We start from the raw sequence: 18,720 nt of genomic DNA on the forward strand, positions 1-18,720 counted from the left end.
AAATCTATCTAGCGCGGCCTTCCATACATCAGGTCTCCCGCTCCCTCCTCCATCAGTTTCTTCTGTGACAGAAAGAGGTTGAGATGAATGGTCCAGAAGTTCCTCGCCAACTCCAACACTTGAGGCCATGGACAGATCATTCGGTTTGTTGTGAGAGTTTAAAAAGTAATGATGATGCATAGGAAAGTACTCTGTAAACCATAAAGTGGCATGTTGATGTTAAGAGTATCAAATATAAGGCAGTTCCACCTTGAAAAAATCCTGCAGCTCTCCTTTAAATTTAGGAGCTCAAAATATAAATGGGTACTGTCTGTCAAGGCACCGCTTTCAGGCCCTTAGAGAATTCTGATAATTTGTACCTCTTGCTCATGGAATAAACTCAAATCTGGACTAGTCCATCTCGGGTTCACTAAGGGGTCAGCAGTGATATTGCGATTTCACGGATGGGTTCTTGGTGAACCACTCCCAAGTTTTCTTCAAGACACCTAACAGTTACTGGAGACCCTTTCCCTGGGTCTTAGGAACTCTCTTGGTGAACGAAAGCAGATTTCTAAGTTGTCCCTTGTCCCTCCACAAACACACACTCATCGCCATCCTGCCTTGATGGGCACCAACGTTTTGTCACTTTACCAGCCGCGATGTGGATTTGAGATACACCCCGAAATGATCAGCAGCCTGCTATAGGGCATCATTTTCGAGGCCAATTCATCCCGCGTCCCGCGCGCCGGCTGGGGACCAGACCAGGTGCACGCAGAGCGGCCGTGGTGCCGGAAGAGAGGGCGCTGAGGGCTTCCAGCAGGGAAGTCGGAGGGCAGCCGGGGTCATCAGGCCGTGAGCAAGCGGCGGGGAGCTCCTAGGCGCCTCCAGCGCGGAGCGGGAGGAGGGGCCGGAGGAGATGTGCGGTCCCTTTAAGACCCCAATGCTCGCTTAGCCAGAGGAGCGGGGGCGGGGGGCGCTGGGTGATGGGAAAGTCGCCGGCTAAGCCTCACACTTTCTCCCGATTTCTTAACTTTCGGGTCGGGGGATAGGGGAGAAAGCGGCGGTGTCCGGGAGGCGAGGGGGTGCGGGCTTGCAGCTGCTGCGTGGTCGCGGACTTCCCGCCCGAGCCGCCGGCCTCACGGGCCGAGTAGGGGGCGGGCGGCGGGCGGGTAGGTGGCCCCGGGCCGCCGCACCCGCGCCTTGGCTCTGCCCCAGGGAGCCGGGCGAGCTGCTGTTCCCTCGTGGTGTGAGGGCGGTGATGTTTTTCCTCCCCCCCACTTCTGAGTCCTCCTCCCCCCTCGCACGCACTCTAGCTCTCGCCACAACCTGCGAATCCCAGACCTCGGAGGAGCGCCCCGGAGAGCTCGGAGCGCCTGCACGCGTGGACCACGGAGGAGGCCGGTGGCCAGGTCAGTGAGAGGTGCCCGGCGCCTGCTTTCCCTCTCTTCCTTTCCAGCGTTTGCACAGGTGGGCCGTCTTCCCCCAGGGCACCCCAACCTCCCTGTACCTGCCACCTCAGCTGGCTCCCTGCTCCAGCTGCCCGTGGCCCGGCTGGAGGTGGGGCCCAGGGCGCTGCACCAAGGTAGGTGGGTGGATGGGGAGGGGTGTCGGCTCCCTCCGGATTCGAACTCGCCACTCCCGCTTGGCCTGCGTAGTTCCAGGCTCTGGAGCTGCGGGGAGGCCCCTTGGGTAGCCATCTAACAGGTTCTGAAGTCACCTTAGTGATTGCCTGTGTCCCGAGTCTTTTTTGCTTGCTTGCTGAAGTGCCCTGGACCAGTAAATGGTTCCGACGTACTCAAGTTAAGGAAACAGAGCAGAAGGGGTTGGAGGCGCCTCTGTCCTCCTTGTGGACATCTGCCTCATTTTCTGGCCTGGACCACTGGGGTCAGAGTTGGACCCGCTAAGCTCAGGGTACAACGCAGTATTGCCAGAACTCAGGGCCTGGAAAGCCTGCCTTCTAGTTCCTGCCGGCCCTGCCACTAACTTTATGAGAATGGGCAGTTGAGTTCTCTGGGCTCCAGGATGCCCATTTTGAAGGTGGAGTTGTTGTGGGGAATCAAAAGGAAATGATAGATAGCACGGTGTTTTGCAAACCAAACTCCAGTCGTTTGTCCATCATAGCAGCGACGAAGGCATCTCAACTCAGACCAGAGACACCCTGGCCTGAAGCTGCCATTTTTCAGGGCCAGCCCACTGCCAGTGAATGGAGCTTTTCTTGTTGGGTGGTAGACTGGGGAGAGGATTTTAGCTGAGGGACTCTGGCCTGCGACTCCAGTGTCTTCTTACTGTTTGTCCAAAAGAGAATTGTTACCCTGGAGGATGTCCCACAGACAATAGTGCATGTAAGATTACAAGGGTAGTGAAGCCTCTAGGAAGGATTAAAGGAACACTGTGGGGCATGACAAAGAAGGCAATGGCACCCCACTCCAGTACTCTTGCCTGGAAAATCCCATGGATGGAGGAGCCTGGTGGGCTACAGTCCATGGGGTCGCTAAGAGTGGGACACGACTGAGCGACTTCACTTTGACTTTTCACTTTCCTGCATTGGAGAAGGAAATGGCAACCCACTCCAGTGTTCTTGCCAGGAGAATCCCAGGGACGGGGGAGCCTGGTGGGCTGCCGTCTCTGGGGTCTCACAGAGTCGGACACGACTGAAGCGACTTAGCAGCAGCAGCAGCAGGGGGCATGAAGAGCTGGCTGACCTGCCCATCCTTTAGCCTTCCTTTGGGAATGTCTCTGATTCTATTCTACCCAGGAGACCTCTTCTGAGAACGGACAGAGCCTTGGCACTTGGCCGCCCAGATCCCTTGCAGTCACAGCCAGGCAAGGAGCCTTTGGTCCCCTGGCTCGTTGCAAATGAACTTGGTGAATGCTTGTTACACGAAGGCACCTTAATGGGTACATTTCTTTAGGATCTTACGTGTTTCTTAGACTCCTGTAAAGCCCACTCACCCTCCCCAGCTCCGCAGCGTTGGTCTCAGAATTTTTGTTTTCTTTGTTGTTTTCTTGTTGGGGCCTGGCTTTCCCCCAGATATGTCAATGGCTACATTTCTAAGTAACCTGTAAAAGAGCCAGTGCAAGTTCCATGGCACAACGGCCTGTGTGAAGCAGAGAGTTAGTGCCGAAATAACGCCAGTTAACTGGATCAAAGTATAATTTGAAAAATTAAGGACAGTTTGGCTCTTTGCAAGTGTAAGAATCGGCACATTTGCTGAGCAATGCTCACTCGTGTTTATTGTTGCAGCCCCAACAAATGTCTTGAACTGTTCTCCTCCCCCCAAAAGAAAAAGTTAAAGGGATAAAGAGAAATTTAACAGAGACATGGGGAGGGAACATTTCTAAGTTTATAGCACCATACAGAACATAAAGGCAGGACTTCAGGATCTTGTAAAGCGAAAGTGATTATTTATAAAGAGATTCATTTTCTGATGTTCTTCAGCCCAGCCAGGGAGGCCACAGGGATGACAGGAATGCCAAAAGAGATTAATTGCTCTCTAGTCGCCAGCTTTTCTCTTTGCTCATACCATTAGTTGAGACCCAAGAAAAGCAAAAAAAGAAAAAACAAAAACCAAAACCTAAGAGCCGTTTTCTTGCCAGCTTGAGTTATGAGGCAATGCTACAGTTCACCAAATCACCCAAACATTGTACAAGAAAAACAATCCCGTTGGTTCTTGCATGGGGAGACCCGAAAACCACGGCTTCAAAAATCCCCCCTGAGAGCCATATGTGATTATGATAAATTAGATTTCAGTGGTTTAAAAAAAATCTTTCTCCTTTGGAGACTTGGGGAATAAGCTTATTAAAGAAGGCTCGGGAAGAACCTCACTGGGGTGAGTCACTGTGTTAAAGCTGTTCATGGAAATGATTTGCTTCAAGGGAACCTGGTAACTCTAAGAGGACAGAGCTGGACATTCTGAGTGATTGAAGGAGGGCAGAAACTCCCAGAAGGGATATGGTCATCAGAACCCAGGTCTTTTGAAGGCTATGAACATGTCCCAGGAAAATTTAGTCGTTGTTTAAGGAGCAGGAAGGAGGTAGAGAGGCAAATCGGTGCTGCAAATCCTGGCTGATACCATAAATTATTCTCTATGACCAGTTCTGCTTTGGTTACATACTCTTAATTTGAAACCATGGATTTTAAATTATCTGGCCAACTTCATAATATTTAAAGTAAGAGTGGTGGCATTCACATCGTGGCCCAAAGACAATTCAGTTCTCCAGAATGATCATCTTGTATTCCATCCAGCTCTCTATACTCAATATTTAGGTTACACCTGCTGAAAAGATTGTTGAACACACTTCCCATCCAATGTTAATCCCAGACTAAAATATGGTGTTTCTTGAGTTATTTAAATATTTTCAAATCCCGCTTTGGAAGAGTTTTGCCAGCTCTAAAGTCGATGGAAATGACCTGTGGCTGGATATAATCGATAGCAAACCTTCTGTGTTCTAAGCCTCAAAAAGCTTTCCACTCCTGAGACTGGAAATGCAGTTCTCCTATTTTTAGGAATGGTAGGTGCTTTCGGGGTGGTCTTTTGCGTGGTGATGCAATGTGAACATATTACCTACTTAAGTTTGCCCGATATTCCTTAAATGGTCCATTTAAAATTTCCATTTCACAGGGGACTTCATGTGAGAGGAATATGTCTGAACCATTCAGGTGCTTACATCACATCCATTTGCTAATCACATCTGTCTTTTCCAACATAAGTAGCCAAACTGAAAATCCTTATAGATCTCATAAGAGACACAGGCAAAACACTGATCAATGCTTGCCCCATCCCTGAAGGATTAAAAATAATGGTAGTCTTGAAGCTAAGATCAGTTGACTTTGGTTTCAGAAATTGTTTGGGTCACTGCCTATTATTTTTATCTTGTTTGCCAAAATGGCCATTTTGCAAACCCCAGTTTCCCTTTTCTCCCAAAGAAAATCTCTTGAGAAGTCAACTTTAATTCCCTTAGAAATGAGGATTTCAAAATTTATTTTTTCTTTCCTATGACTTGCCTGTAAGGATTTAGCCTTAGCGTTGGATAGGAATGTATGTTCGTCCACTTAAATTTTCCCCCACAGTCTTTGCAAGGCAGGAGAGGCAAGTTCTCTTTCTTTGCAGGAAAACAGTGCTTATTACACATGTAAATTCCCCCAGCCCTTCCCGCCCCCCAGTAGGTTAGAAGCCTGAGATAAGAGGTCTCCATCAGTTCCAGTAGATCTGTTCTTTTTGTCTGCTTTCTTCCCAACAGCTTGAGTACACGGGGCCCTGAAAGTTTCAAGTTGCCTTTTGCACTGGCTGGAATGAGAAAAAAGTGGAAGATGGGCTGCATGGGAGGCATGAGATACATCTTTTCCTTGTTGCTGTTCTTTCTTTTCCTAGAAGGAAGCAGAACAGAGCAAGTAAAACATAAGTGTCTTGAGTTTAAAAAAAAAAAAAACAAGATACTTTTTTGTCATTTCTTTCAGAAGGTGCTTATAATCTGAAGAGATTGCGAGTTAGCCCAAATGTGGCCCTGCCACGAATCTAAGAAAGTAAATGTTACTGGTTTATGTGTGAGTTGATAAAAGAAGGAGAGCTTTGAATCAGGCCAATGAATTTGGGGCTGTTTTTCTGATTATCATGTAGTTTTCATCTCATAGAACACATGACACATTAGTTATTTTCCATTTCCTGTTCTGAACTGTACAAATTTCATTCCATTTTACGTAATTCTAGAAATACCTGACAGATGAGCTGGATTTTTTCCCAAATTTCAGACTCTTCAGCAAAGGATTTCACTTTATGAAAAAGAATAACACAGAAAAGAAAAAGAAAAAAAAAAGTAAAGCAGGCTCTGCCTATTCTCTTCTGCTGAAAAATGAAGAAGGAAAAAACCTTCACACGAACTGGATTGAGATGAAAAATCCTTTGAGGAAATTGAGATTCCAGGGACCGTGAGCAAATTGGATGCCATTTGTTGAACAGAACGTCCCTGCAAAGCCAGGGAATATTTCTAGAAAATCAGCGATCCGTGTCATGGGCTGACACATTGGAGAAAGCCGAGTGGCAGGAAAGGGGGGTAATTAACCCTCCTTGCGGCCACATTTGGGACATTTATGAGTAACCATTGACATCTCTGCCCTTGTTAGGAGCTGTCTGCCTGCCTTTGCCCACTGTGAGCCTCACCTTCTTTGGGCCATTTGCAGCCACCTCCAAGGTGGACCCTGGCTCTGCATTTGAAGGAAAAGCCCTCTCTCTAGTTCCCCTTTTTGGCTGCATCAAAAGAAGCACAATGTGGAACTGGTCCAAGACGGGGCATTCTCTGCTCCACTGAACTTATTCATGAGAAGGAAGTGTGTAAGTATGCCTGGTAGGAACTGAAACAGCATCTGAAGCCCATCACTTCAACACGTATCCCCTTTATCAGCTTAAGTTAAATATATTGGGCATGAGGCTCTCTGTTAGGGAGAACAGTGCCGAATCTGTTCCACTGTTACCTGTCTTTCTGCTTCACTATGGTTTTCATAGTAAAGTGAGTCTCCTTCCTGGGAGAAATGGGGCTTTTGATTAGGCTTTTAAACATGAGTGATCCATTGTAATCTCGTATGATTGAGACACAAAAAAGGAAGTTTGAGCAGGGCACAGTAGGAGCAAGAGAGCTTAAATCAGCCTCTTCTCTTGTAGTCCTCAACCGACCTTCTTCTGCTTGAATACGTAATCCACCTCAGAACCCTCGTCTTCCAGAAGTTTGCCTTGATTTAAGTGGATGTGAGAGAAAAGTCCAGTCCATTCTCAGCTAAGCTCACAAGCAGCTGGACTTAAAACTCCTTTGTTTCTTAGGGAGAAACTTCCCTTATGGCCTTGTGGCAGCATGGGGAAGCTTGCAACTCTTAGGAGACAATCTTCTCTGGGAAGCCTTCCATATTAATGAAGAATTGAGTAATATTGTCCATAGAAATAGACAATTAGAGCTTAATTGACAAACCAAAGAAAAAATGTGATTGAAAACTGATTGACAGACCCCAAACTATCACTCTAACATTTCCTACTGCCTGTGAGTCTGTCCCAAGCCCTTTGGATATTCAATTGGTGTCAAAATGATTATGTAACAGATGGCCTAAGGGACCAGTTCTGGGCTAGTGTTTCCAGCTTATAGTCAGATAATGAGGCTTAGGTCATCGTCATTCCCTAAATGAGCCCTCAGCATCATTCTTTGGGGCCTGACCCAAGCTAACTGTCTCAAAGATATGTGCAAAGTTATCTCCACTAAAAGGAGACTCTAAAAGTCTATGCCTTAGGTATGTTGCCTTGGCACACATACACACTCACACACCCATACACTGCACACACACATACACTGCATGCACCGAAATTTATATTGCAGCTCTACAAGACATTAGAAACAGTAGGAAACGGTTGCATAAATGATCCTTGTAATGCATTCTCATGCTACCAAACACTCCTTATTGCAAATGATAGCCCTGGAAAATGCTTATATTAGCTTATTTTGAAATTTCTTAAATTGTGAAATGAATACTACTCACTGAACAAAATGATGTGAAAGTATCTGAACTTCATAAAGAACCTGTTTCTCTCAACTCCCATTCCCGCACCTCAGGGATGACTGTTACTATTAATAATAGTAATAGTTTTCTGTTTCTTCCATGCTGTTTTCTCTCTGTGTTATCAAAACATACATATCTATAGGGATTTTTCTTTTATAAAAATTGGATATTTTATATATATATATATATTTTTTTTTCCTTATAACTTGCTTTATTCAGCAGTGTGTCCAGGACATCCTTCCATGTCAGAACATTTCAGTGTAACAGTACCATGTTCATTCTAATGCCTACATAGTACCCGGTTATATGAGTGTGCCATGGATTGTTTAGATAGTCCCTATTTGTAGATATTTAGATTGTTTCCAGTTTTGTTATTACTATAAGTAAGGCATTAGTGAATGCCTGAAAGCACTTAAGCAAGTGTTTGTGAGTAATTGTCAGGTCAAAGTGTATGCTCAGTTTTAATCTTGGCAAAAACTGTCAAATTGTCCTTCCAAAAAAAGTATCAGTTTACACTTCCACCATATATGTATGCATGTCCATTTCTAATTCCTTCACTAAAAGTATTATTAATCGCTGTATTCATGGGCCAGTTTACTAGAGGAAATCCTATTTCAGTTGTGCTGTGAGAGTTTCCTGTTACTGGAGTGTATTTTCAATTACTTTTAATTCAATTGTATTTCTCCAGTGAATTGGCTATTTTTCAGTTGGGTTGCTTGTCTTATTGATTTGCAAAAGCTTATTTATTAACATTTTGTTATTTCAAATGTTGTTATTAACCTTTTGTATTTCACGTATTGTTTTCCCAGTCTGCCATTTCACTCAAACTTTGTATAAGCCATATTTTCCCATATAGAAGTTTTAAATTTTTGTGTAGTCAGATCTGTCACTCATTTCCTTTATGGCTTGTGGATTTCTTCTTATTCCTAAGAAGGTCTTTCCTACTCCATATTCTTATATTTTTTCTACTGCTTCTATAGTTTGGGGTTTTACCCATAGTTCTCTCTTCTACCTGAACTTTATATTCATGCTTGGTGCACAGTGAGGCTTCCCAGGTGGCTCGGTGGTAGAGAATCCACCTGCCAATGAAGGAGAAAAAGGTCCAATCCCTGGGTCAGGAATATCCCCTGGAGAAGGGCATGGCAGCCCCACTCCAGTATTCTTGCCTGGAAAACCCCATGGACAGAGGAGCCAGCCTGGCAGACTACAGTCGATGGGGACACAAAGAGTCAGACACGACTGAGCATGCACGCACACACATGGTGTGCAAGAGGGAACTAATTTTTTATCTCTGGGTAGTAGTTTCATGACTGTTATTTTTGTTCATTTTTATACTTCTGTTTATTCCAAAGATTTCACAATTGGCAATATTACTTTGACAACAGGAAAAAGTCCTTTGAAGTAAAAGGAAACCAGGATTCCCATATTGTGCTGTGAGTTCTAGAGAAGAGTAGGTATAGGAATGGAAGAAGCAAAATGAGGGGAAAAAATAACAGAAAACTTCAAGAAATGTGTAAGGATCATAAAGTTTCATGTCGCTCCTTGCTGCCTGATACTGTTGTACCCAAGGAAGCCAAGGTTTTTTCTCACTCATGGGCTGGTTTGAGTATAAGCATGTTGGTCAAGGCAGATGCTCGGTAGCCTGTTTGCTCTCCCATTTTAGGCATCAGGATGGAATGAGGGGCGATGCTATTATGGTTAAAGACACTCACTCAACTGGTGTAGAATCTGAGGAGGTCTGGAGGAAATGCTTTCATAGCAGAAAGCTGTTTGCACAAGGAAAAGTAGAAGTGGGTGCTGTCACTTGCTAGTAGCTAATTAGCCAGAGTTACCTTGCTCTCACAGGAGGGAAAACCCGCTCAGGAACCCGGGAAATATGGACAGTGCCATCATAGTGAATGAATGAGCCATTTATGGCTTATATAAAAGTTTGTTCCTGTCCAAAAGCAGCGAGGATGGAGATCTTTAGCTGGGAAAGTGTCTTTCTATAATTCCATTATGCTCAATTGTTAAAGTTGTAGTCAAAAGAGTCCAGGAAGTTCTTTTGAAGTTCAAAGAAGCATAATATTCAGTGCATAATATTCATGCAAATGTAGGACAAAATGAGCTGAAGAGTTTGCCTCTTTTGGCACATCTGACTTAGGTAATGAACTATTGATCAAAGTGAGGTAGAATAATTGAGTTGTTAAGAATATTTAATTATATATTTCAAATGAACCAGCCTGTGCCAAGGCTGGCAAAAGTCCTTGGGAGAGAAATGGTTGGTGTATTTCATGGCTTCTGTGCCTGCTTTATAAGATGGGTTAGCTGGATCTTCCAAGAGACTAGATTCTCACTCATTTTTCTCCTTTGGAGAAAAGCTTCTAACATTTGTATTTGGCTGAAAATGGGCCTCTGAACTTCCCAGGAAGGATGAGTCCCCAAAAGATTGCAGAGAAGGGAGAAGATAGTGAAATTTTGAGACACAGGAAGCATGGTCTTATGGAGCCTACCCAGAGCCTCTTTATTGTGAAAGTCAAGGGCTTGAGTCCTTCACCTCCAGGTTATCACTTGGACATTCAAGGTGATTATTTGACAAGACAAAGAAATGAGCAGAAGAATAGATGTATTCACGTCTTAGAAGTTCAGATAGGTAGAAGTAGAGTAAATGAGAATGCTTTAAAATTAGCTTAATGCCTTTCAAGGTATATTCTTAATTATTTTTTATGTTGGGAGGGACCAGTGGTGTTGGCTATGGAAACTCTGGAGTCCACTTTGATCCAAACCCCAGATCCTCCTTACTTACTTTGGGAATGTTGCTTAATCTCTCCAGCTTTAGTGCTCTTATCAGTACAGTAGGGGAAATAATAGTGTATTGATTGTAAACATGGTCATCTAAAGACTCGATGATATTGTGCACACAGAGGGCTGTGTGACAGTGGCTGGCACACAGTTTTTAATGAATGGTAGCTTCCCTGATGGCTCAGACAGTAAAGAATCTGCCTCTAGTGCAGGAGACCCGGGTTTGATTCTCAGGTCAGAAGGATCCCCTGGAAAAGGGAATGTCAACCCACTCCAGTATTCTTGCTTGGAGATTCCATGGACAGGGGAGCCTGGCAGGCTACAGTCCATGGGGTTGCAGAGTCAGACACGACTGAGTGACTAACATACACACACACAGCAATTAAAGTAACTCTCTTACAGGCCCAATGATATTATTACCTTAATTTTCAAATGAGAAACTTGAAACTGAGTGAGGCCAAGTGACTTTGTACAAAGCCAGACAGCAAATCCAGGGCAGCACCGGAATGAAAACCCAGGTTTCCAGATCCGCTGTTCTGTTCACAATACCAGTTTGTGTCTAGCAGTTCTTTGAGGAAGCCAGTGCCTTCTCTTGAATAGAAGCCCAGTGCTTTGCACATGTGGAGAAGGAAATAGTAACCTACTCCTGTATTCTACCCTGGCGAATCCCATGGACAGAGGATCCTGACAGGCTACAGTCCATGGGGTCCCAAAGAGTCGGACACAACTGAAGAGACTTAGCATGGCATGCACAGCTTTGCACATGGCAGCCACTTAACGTGTGAGATGATCTGAGTAGATGAATAAAGAACTTTGTAATCAGAATTCCAAAGACAGGCAGTATACTATTTGGGAGTTAAAAGATAGAGTCTAGGACTAAAGTTATTCTGGAACCTAAATAAGCTAAGCCAAAGGAAATGTGTGAGGAAGGCTAAAAATATGTGCCTTTATGTGCATGCTTCTTAGATTTCCCTGACTTATCAGAAGGATTGGAATGCCCTCATAGTCTAATGGAGAGTGAACTGTGCTCTAAGTCAGGAGACCTGGCTTCTGGTCAGTTCTATTGCTCACTGTGTGGTGTTGGTTGAGTCATTCACGCTCTGTCTGAACTAAAGATTCTCTACTCTCTGAGAGGAATTCTTCCCTTCTGGACAGCAAACTAAAGGATGGGAGAATAAGGGGTTGTGCAGCGGGGAGGGCAGGGGAAACCAGAAAAATGAAAGTGGAAGTGTTAGTCCCTCAGTCACGTCCAACTCTTTGGACCCCATAGACTGTAGTCTGCAAGGCTCTTCTGTCCATGGGATTCTCCAGGCAAGAATACTGGAATGGGTTGCCATTTCCTCCTCCAGGGGATCTTCCCGACCCAGGGATTGAACCTGTCTCCTGAATTGCAGGCACATTCGTTACTGTCTGAGGCATCAGGGAAACCAAGGCTCTGTCTTTAGTATTTGGAGCACACCTGGACTTTTATCATTGTCACAAGGTCTTTGCAAAAAGCGTTTTACTCATTTAAGATTTATAGCGTGCTACTTCCCAAAAGAGTAGATATAGGTTATATATGAAAGAATGGGATTCCCTGGTAGATCAGCTGGTAAGGAATCCACCTGCAATGCAGGAGACCCTGGTTCAATTCCTGGGTTGGGAAGATCCCCTGGGGAAGTGATAGGCTACCCACTACAGTATTCTTGGGCTTCCCTGGTGACTCAGATGGTAAAGAATCCACCTGCAGTGTGAGAGACCTGGGATCAATCCCTGGGTTGGGAAGATCCCCTGGAGGAGGGCATGGGAACCTACTCCAGCATTCTTGCCAGGAGAATCCCCATGGACAAAGGCACCTGGCAGGCTACAGTCCATGGGGTCACAAAGAGTCGGACACCACTGAGTGACTAAGCCCAGCGCATCACAGCATATATGAAAGAATAGTTGCAAGATAACTTTTTAAAAGCTGAAGCAAAAAATAGAGGCCATCTGACCAAAGTAGAAAGGGTAGATATTTTTAACACCTGATTTGGTATCATGAGGCTTTCCAGGTGGCTCAGTGGTAAAGAATCCACCTGCAATGCAGGAGATACAAGAGATGTGGGTTCCATCCCTGGGTCAGGAAGATCCCCTGGAGAAGGAAATGGCAACCCACTCCAGTGTTCTTGGCTGGAAAATTCCATCGACAGAGGGGCCTGGTGGGCTATAGTTTATGGGGTCTCAGAGAGTCAGATACAATTGAGTGACTGAGCATGCACAAAGGTTGATACATTACAGTATTCACGTTTCTAAGTTGGTGTATGCTTCCTGAAAAGATAAAAAGAGAAGCTTTCCATTGGTTGGCAAGAGAAAGGTACAATTTCATCTACCTCCCACTTATTCAAATGGTATTCATGATGGGATGTTTGCAGAAAGTACATTTTGGGTGGTACAAAATAATCTTGGTTTCATAGAAGAAAAAAGAATCATATTTGGCATTTCTCTATTAACCCTCTGTAAAGGAATAGGGCAAACATTAAATTATAGCTCAATATAAGTTTTTTTATAAGTGCTAAGTTAATGTAGTCCAGATAGTTTAACTTTGAATGATATAAGCTAATCGAAGGCTAGAACGCGGAAATGTTATACATATGGTTGTCTAATATGTCTAGTAGACTGCATTGTCAATTATCAGATGCCCTAAGCAAAGTTTACATCAACGTGATTTTTTTCTATTTAAAAATAGATGTCATTTTTCAACATTCAGAAGAAAATAAAAGTATTAGAGAAACAAAAGTCATTGGTAATCTCAACATTTATGTTAATCATGGTTAATTGGTATATAGACTTAGAGTCTTTTTTTTTTTTTTTTTTGCAGCTACACACACACACACACATATGTGAACCTCCATGGTGGCTCAGATGGTAAAGAATCTGCCTGCAATGCCAGAGACCCAAGTTAGATCCCTGGGTTGGGAAGATCCCCTGGAAAAAGAAATAGCAACCCACTCCAGTATTCTTGTCTGGGAAATCCCATGGATAGAGGAGCCTGGTGGGCTACAGTCTATGGGGGTCACAAAAGAGTTGGACATGACTTAGCAGCTAAATGACAACAACAACACATATATATTATTTTATAAAAATGAAGCACTCAGGCACGGTATGTGCCCAGTAGTGGGATTACTGGGTCATATGGTAGTTTATTTCTAGTGTTTTGAAAAGAATCTCTATACTGTTCTCCATAGTGGCTGTGCCAGTTTACATTACCACTAACAGTACAGGGGGGCTCCCTTTCCTCCACATCCTCTGCAGCATTTATTGTTTATAGATTTTTTTTTATGATGCCCATTCTGATTGGAGTGAGATGATACATCACTGTAGTTTTGATTTGCATTTCTCTACTAATGAGCAGTGTTAAGCATTTTTCCATGTGTTTATTGGCTATCTGGGTGTCCTCTTTGGAGAAGTATGTGTTTAGGTCTTCTCCTCATTTTTTGATTGAGTTGTTTGTTTTTCTGATATTGAGCTGCATGAGCCATAATTCAAAAAGACACATGTACCCCAGTGTTCATTGCAGCACTATTTACAATTGCCAGGACATGGAATCAACCTAGATGTACATTGACAGATGAATGGATAAAGAAGTTGTGGTACATATGTACAATGGAATATTACTCAGACATAAAAAGGAGCAAGCTTGAGTCAGTTCTAGTGAGGTGGATGAACCTAGAGCCTGTTACACAGAGTGAAGTAAGTCAGAAAGAGAAAAAGAAATATCATATATTAATGCATATGTATAGAATCTAGAAAATAATACTGATTAACCTATCTGCAGGGCAGGAATAGAGATGCAGACTTAGAGAGCATACTTGTGGACAGAGCAGGGGAAGGAGAGCGTGGAATGCACTGATAAAATACTGTTGAAATATATACATTACCATATATAAATAAGCCAACTAGGTGGAAGTTGCTGTATAACATGGGGAGCTCAACCCAGTGCTCTGTGACGACTTAGAGGGGTGGGAGGGAGGCTCAAGAGGAGGGGACGTATGTATATTTATGGCTGATTCACACTGGTGAATGGCAGAAATCAACACAGCATTGTAAAGCAATTATCCTCCTATTAAAAAAATTTTAAATGAAGCACTGATTCATCATGGATTCTCTAAAGTGCACCTGTAGTGGAGATTTAGCCTATGTTGTCTGAAGTGAAAACTGGATAAGTTAGATATCAGTTGTGGGGCACACAAAGTTGATTCTGTTGTGAAAAGTTCAAGAGCACAACTAATTCTTGACCAAATAGTAAGTAAACCTCCTTTAGCAGAGATTTGTGCAGCTGAGGTGCTGATAGAAAGAACAATTTGTTTTTTTCAGACAAGAGATTTAATTTTTTGCCCAAAGTCCTATGCCAGATGACAAGAGATTATTTTAGCCAGAAAAATTATTCAGATCAGGTTTCACCAGTTGAGCAGCCTTTCTGTAAAAGTATTTCCCATGGCCTTGAGAATACCACCAAGTCTCAGTTATCCATGTTAATGGGAGATAGAAGGGCACAATGAAGTGAAATTTCATGGAAAATCTTCATTTCTCAACTTAGCCAATGATGTTGCCTTGCTCAACTCTCAAACCTCTTCGAAATATGGACCTTTTCTTCTCATTGAGTTTGCCCACCTGCTAGTAGAAAAGCTAGTAGCAAAGGCAGGTAGTGGGAAGCCCAGGCTGTGCATAGGTCACTCAATATATATTAAGTTGAATTAATTTTGGACAAATGATCCAACAAGTAGGAATAAGATAATTAACTACCAGATAAAGAGAAATAAGCTGTATACTCAAAAGTGAAGGACTTGGGTTTTTCTTGACTTTCTGCTTTCACTGGCTTCGGTAGCCTGAAAATGACATCTTAAAGCCCTGAGGAATTCTGACTGAGACTTCAGTTCTAGAAACCCAATTTCCAGAGAAATAGGACATTTTTTTTCTGTAATGACTGCTACATCATGCCCTTTGTCCTGCTTCAAGTTAGATAAATGTCTGAAGAGAAGTACTTATGCTTTTAATTTTTTCTTCACTATTATAGTAGCCTTTAAAAAAATACTCCAAAAGGAATTTGTTTACTTGATTTGTCCTCTTATATAATGAACAGCAAAGATTCATCTCTCCCTGTCCACTGACTGTATGTGTTATAATAAAATAAATATTATTGTAGTACTTAACATGATGATGTGTCTACAGTAATAGCTCTTATCGAAAACTGTTCATGGGAATGTTTCTTGCCTTTAGACTGGTGATGAAGTTATTGAACTTTTGACCTGGTGCTCGGTGCTAGACAGTAATGGTTGGGGAAAACATTGATGGCATAGAAGCACATCTTTGTTGTTTACTTTTTGTCATCATTTCTGTTAACAGGGGCCCTTAATGTATCAGGGATTATCACTTTCAATTAGGGCCACATGAACCCATTTGAAAAATAGCTGTGATGCTACAGGTTGAAGGTCCATCTCAAATGTTCATTGAAATTCCCTTGGGACCAAGTTCTACTCTACAGATACCATGAGTCAGTGGTAAGTTATGAAGTCTCTGGACTTCGAAGGTGGCTCAGTGGTAAAGAATCTGCCAGTGCAGGAGCCACAGGAGACAAGGGTTCAATGCCTGGGTTGGGAAAATCCCTTGGAGATGGAATATGGCAACCCACTCCAGTATTCTTGCCTGGGAAATCCCATGGGCAAAGGAACTCAGCAGGCTACAGTCCATGGAGTCACAAAGAGTTGGACATGACTGAGAGACTGAGCACTTGAAGTCTCCAGATGGTATCGCTCAGGTACTGGCAAGTGATAAGTTTACTTTGCTTACTTGCGTCTCCTTCAAGTTGGTGAGGTATCACTGTTTCAATAAAATCAACTCACTTGTGCTTCTTGTCCAAGATAATATACTGGAACTTGAGGTGTGGTCAATGTTGCTGTGTAACTCATGAAAGTTTTTTAAAGTTCAGACTTACAAGAATGTGCTGAAATGGACTTTATCATAGTTTCTGAAAATTGAGCATTGTTCCATGTACTCATGGAAAAATCAGCTGTAATTCAGCTAAGCACCCAATCTTGGACAACCATGGTAAAACATGTCTTAAAGATTATAGTTAAAAAAAAAGTGTAGTGTTTACTTTTGCTATGTAGTTGAAATCAGTGTCAGTAATTGCAGAAGTGTTGTTTTATAGCACCAGTGATATTACCGTTTAGCTCCTTGTCTCTGCCTTCAGTTCCTGAATTTGCTCCTTCCAGGAATTTGTGGATTTCTCTTTGGAGCATAATTAGCCAAATCCCATGTTGCTGAGGTAATGGGACCAGAGTACTTGATGCAAACCACTATGTTTGCATTTATGGTCAGGTTTTGATGCATAGTTAGTTTTTGAGTACGATGTTTTCATCCTCAAGATGCATAGTTGGGAAGACACTAGTATGGCGCTAGTGGTAAAGAACCCGCCTGCCAATGCAGGAGACGTAAGAGATGTAGGTTCAATCCCTGGGTCAGGAAGATCCCCTGGAGGAGAGCATGGCAACCCACTCCAGTATTCTTGCCTGGAGAATCCCATGGACAGTGGAGCCTGGCGGGATATAGTCCACAGGGTCGCACAGAGTTGGACACTGAAGCAACTTAGACCTTGACCTAGTATTGTAATGTGAGATAAATGCCATGTATTGTGAGAAAAATGCTGATGTGTATAAAGAGAATGAAAAAGAACTTTTAGCTGAGTTACTCTTCTCTTCCCATCTCTATTTCATAGCTCTTGGAAGCGTAGGCACTATTTCATACTTTATAGTCTATCCTTGAGATAAATACCAAAAAATGCAAAATGAAGTCTTCCAGTTGTATCGTTTCCTATAGTCATTTGAGTATGACTTGGCTTCACTACAGACAACACCTGATTCTTTAAAAGGTGAGCAAAGCTGTGTTTCCAGGTAGGGTGGGAAGGGTGGCTTGAGAAAAAGTTAGGCAAGAATGTGTGGAAGCCCTTTATTTTTTAAGTTCTAAAAGTGGGTGACATGCACTTTACACTCATGTAGCAGGACAGGCAAAATGCTACTGTGGTTTCAGTCCTTGGTTCTGAGGCCAGCCTTCTTAGATTTGAATCCCACCTCCATACCTTGACTACTTAGGTCAACTTAGGCAAGTTACCAAACCTCCCTGTGCCTCATGTCTAAAATGGGGCTAATAATGGGATCTAGCTTGTAGGGTTGTGGTAAGAATTTTTGAATTCATGGATGTAAAACCCTTAGCTTATAAGACATGTTCAACAAATTTTGTTGTTATTTTTCTTATTACTGTTATCATCATGCTCAAATGGCTCAGTGTTCTTCAGGACCTGGTTTCTTGGCCTCTTTTTACCTTTATCTTCTACCTCCTTATCCTTGAGCCAAATTTGGAGCAGGCAAATTCAGATCAGTCAGTTTCACACATTGTCTAACAATACTCTGTCTAGAGGCTGAATTTGGGGCAAACAGAATCTGTTGGCTGAAACAAGTTATTTGGATCATCTGTGGTTGTCATGAATAGTGGTGAGCTCAGATATATTGAAAGGATCCATTCAAGAGTTTCTGTAAAGAAATCTATCTTAAAGATATTTTAGAGAGGTGATAGCAACTTGTTTAACAGCTGTAGATAAAGAATACCCTCCTTGCGGCATTGGTGTATACCATTCCTTTGGAAATTGACTTGCCTGTAAGTTAGAATCTTAGCAATTTGGAAATGAGTTTTAAAATATGTAAATGCACATGAAACCCACATTTTGATAGCTTGCCTTATTTTGGTGCTTGCTTAGTCTTTCAGGGGTGGGTCCTTATCTTTTATTATCCCATCTCTTTATCATCCAGAAAGGAATAAATCACCCAACCATGCAGATCACATTGCTAATAATGAAAGCTCATCCAGTTTCATATTTGAAGTAGGTAGTTCTCATGTCAGCCTCTGAGGGAGCTGATTATTTCTGGCAAAATAATCCAGAATCAAATATGGAATACACAGGTTCCATCTTACTTTGCAATGTGAATTTAAATCAACAAAGTAATTTCCAGCTTACCTCCATCCAAGTATTAGCAATTGAAGAACCATACAAGGCAATTTATGCCAGCCTAATAATACCACCTAAATAGCCTCCTTCATGGATTTCCTTCTAAGTGTATACTCAGATTTTTCTGAAATGTCTAGGTAAGTTGTTGATATGAAAGGCAAATAACTTAGGTGTTTTAAAGATTATGAATTTATCAAATTTATTTTAGAGAAACGGTCATTCTCTTCTCACCAGTATGTGGAAGTTTGCAAAAGGTGCCTAATTTATGTTTATTTTGGGAAATTCATGATTTGTCTGTCTTCAGTTAAACATGCAGGGATTGTTAAAAATATTTCCTACTTCATTCTATAACACTGTGGAGCAGAGGTCTAATTTGTGTATTTACCAAAAAAATTGTATTCCTGAG

The 18,720-nt window shown here is 42.7% G+C and overlaps 2 long non-coding RNA genes across 2 annotated transcripts in view; one reads left to right on the top strand and one right to left on the bottom strand.

Annotated features, from left to right (window-relative positions):
• The first annotated feature begins 646 nt into the window (after window positions 1-646).
• LOC147340791 (uncharacterized) lies at window positions 647-13,051 on the top strand. The gene is made up of 2 exons (XR_015159055.1): window positions 647-1,388; window positions 5,221-13,051. It is a non-coding gene; the product is annotated as an uncharacterized LOC147340791 (long non-coding RNA).
• Window positions 4,928-18,720, bottom strand: part of LOC147340792 (uncharacterized) — a 57,949-nt gene continuing 44,156 nt past the window's right edge. Inside the window, exon 2 of the long non-coding RNA XR_015159056.1 lies at window positions 4,928-5,347. This is a non-coding gene — a long non-coding RNA (uncharacterized LOC147340792). The remainder of the gene's footprint in view (window positions 5,348-18,720) is intronic.

Source organism: Bos grunniens, chromosome X (genome assembly GCF_055505025.1).
Source record: "Bos grunniens cultivar Pamir isolate PY7600 chromosome X, Bosgru_T2T1.0, whole genome shotgun sequence".
Classification (NCBI taxonomy): Eukaryota; Metazoa; Chordata; class Mammalia; order Artiodactyla; family Bovidae; genus Bos; species Bos grunniens.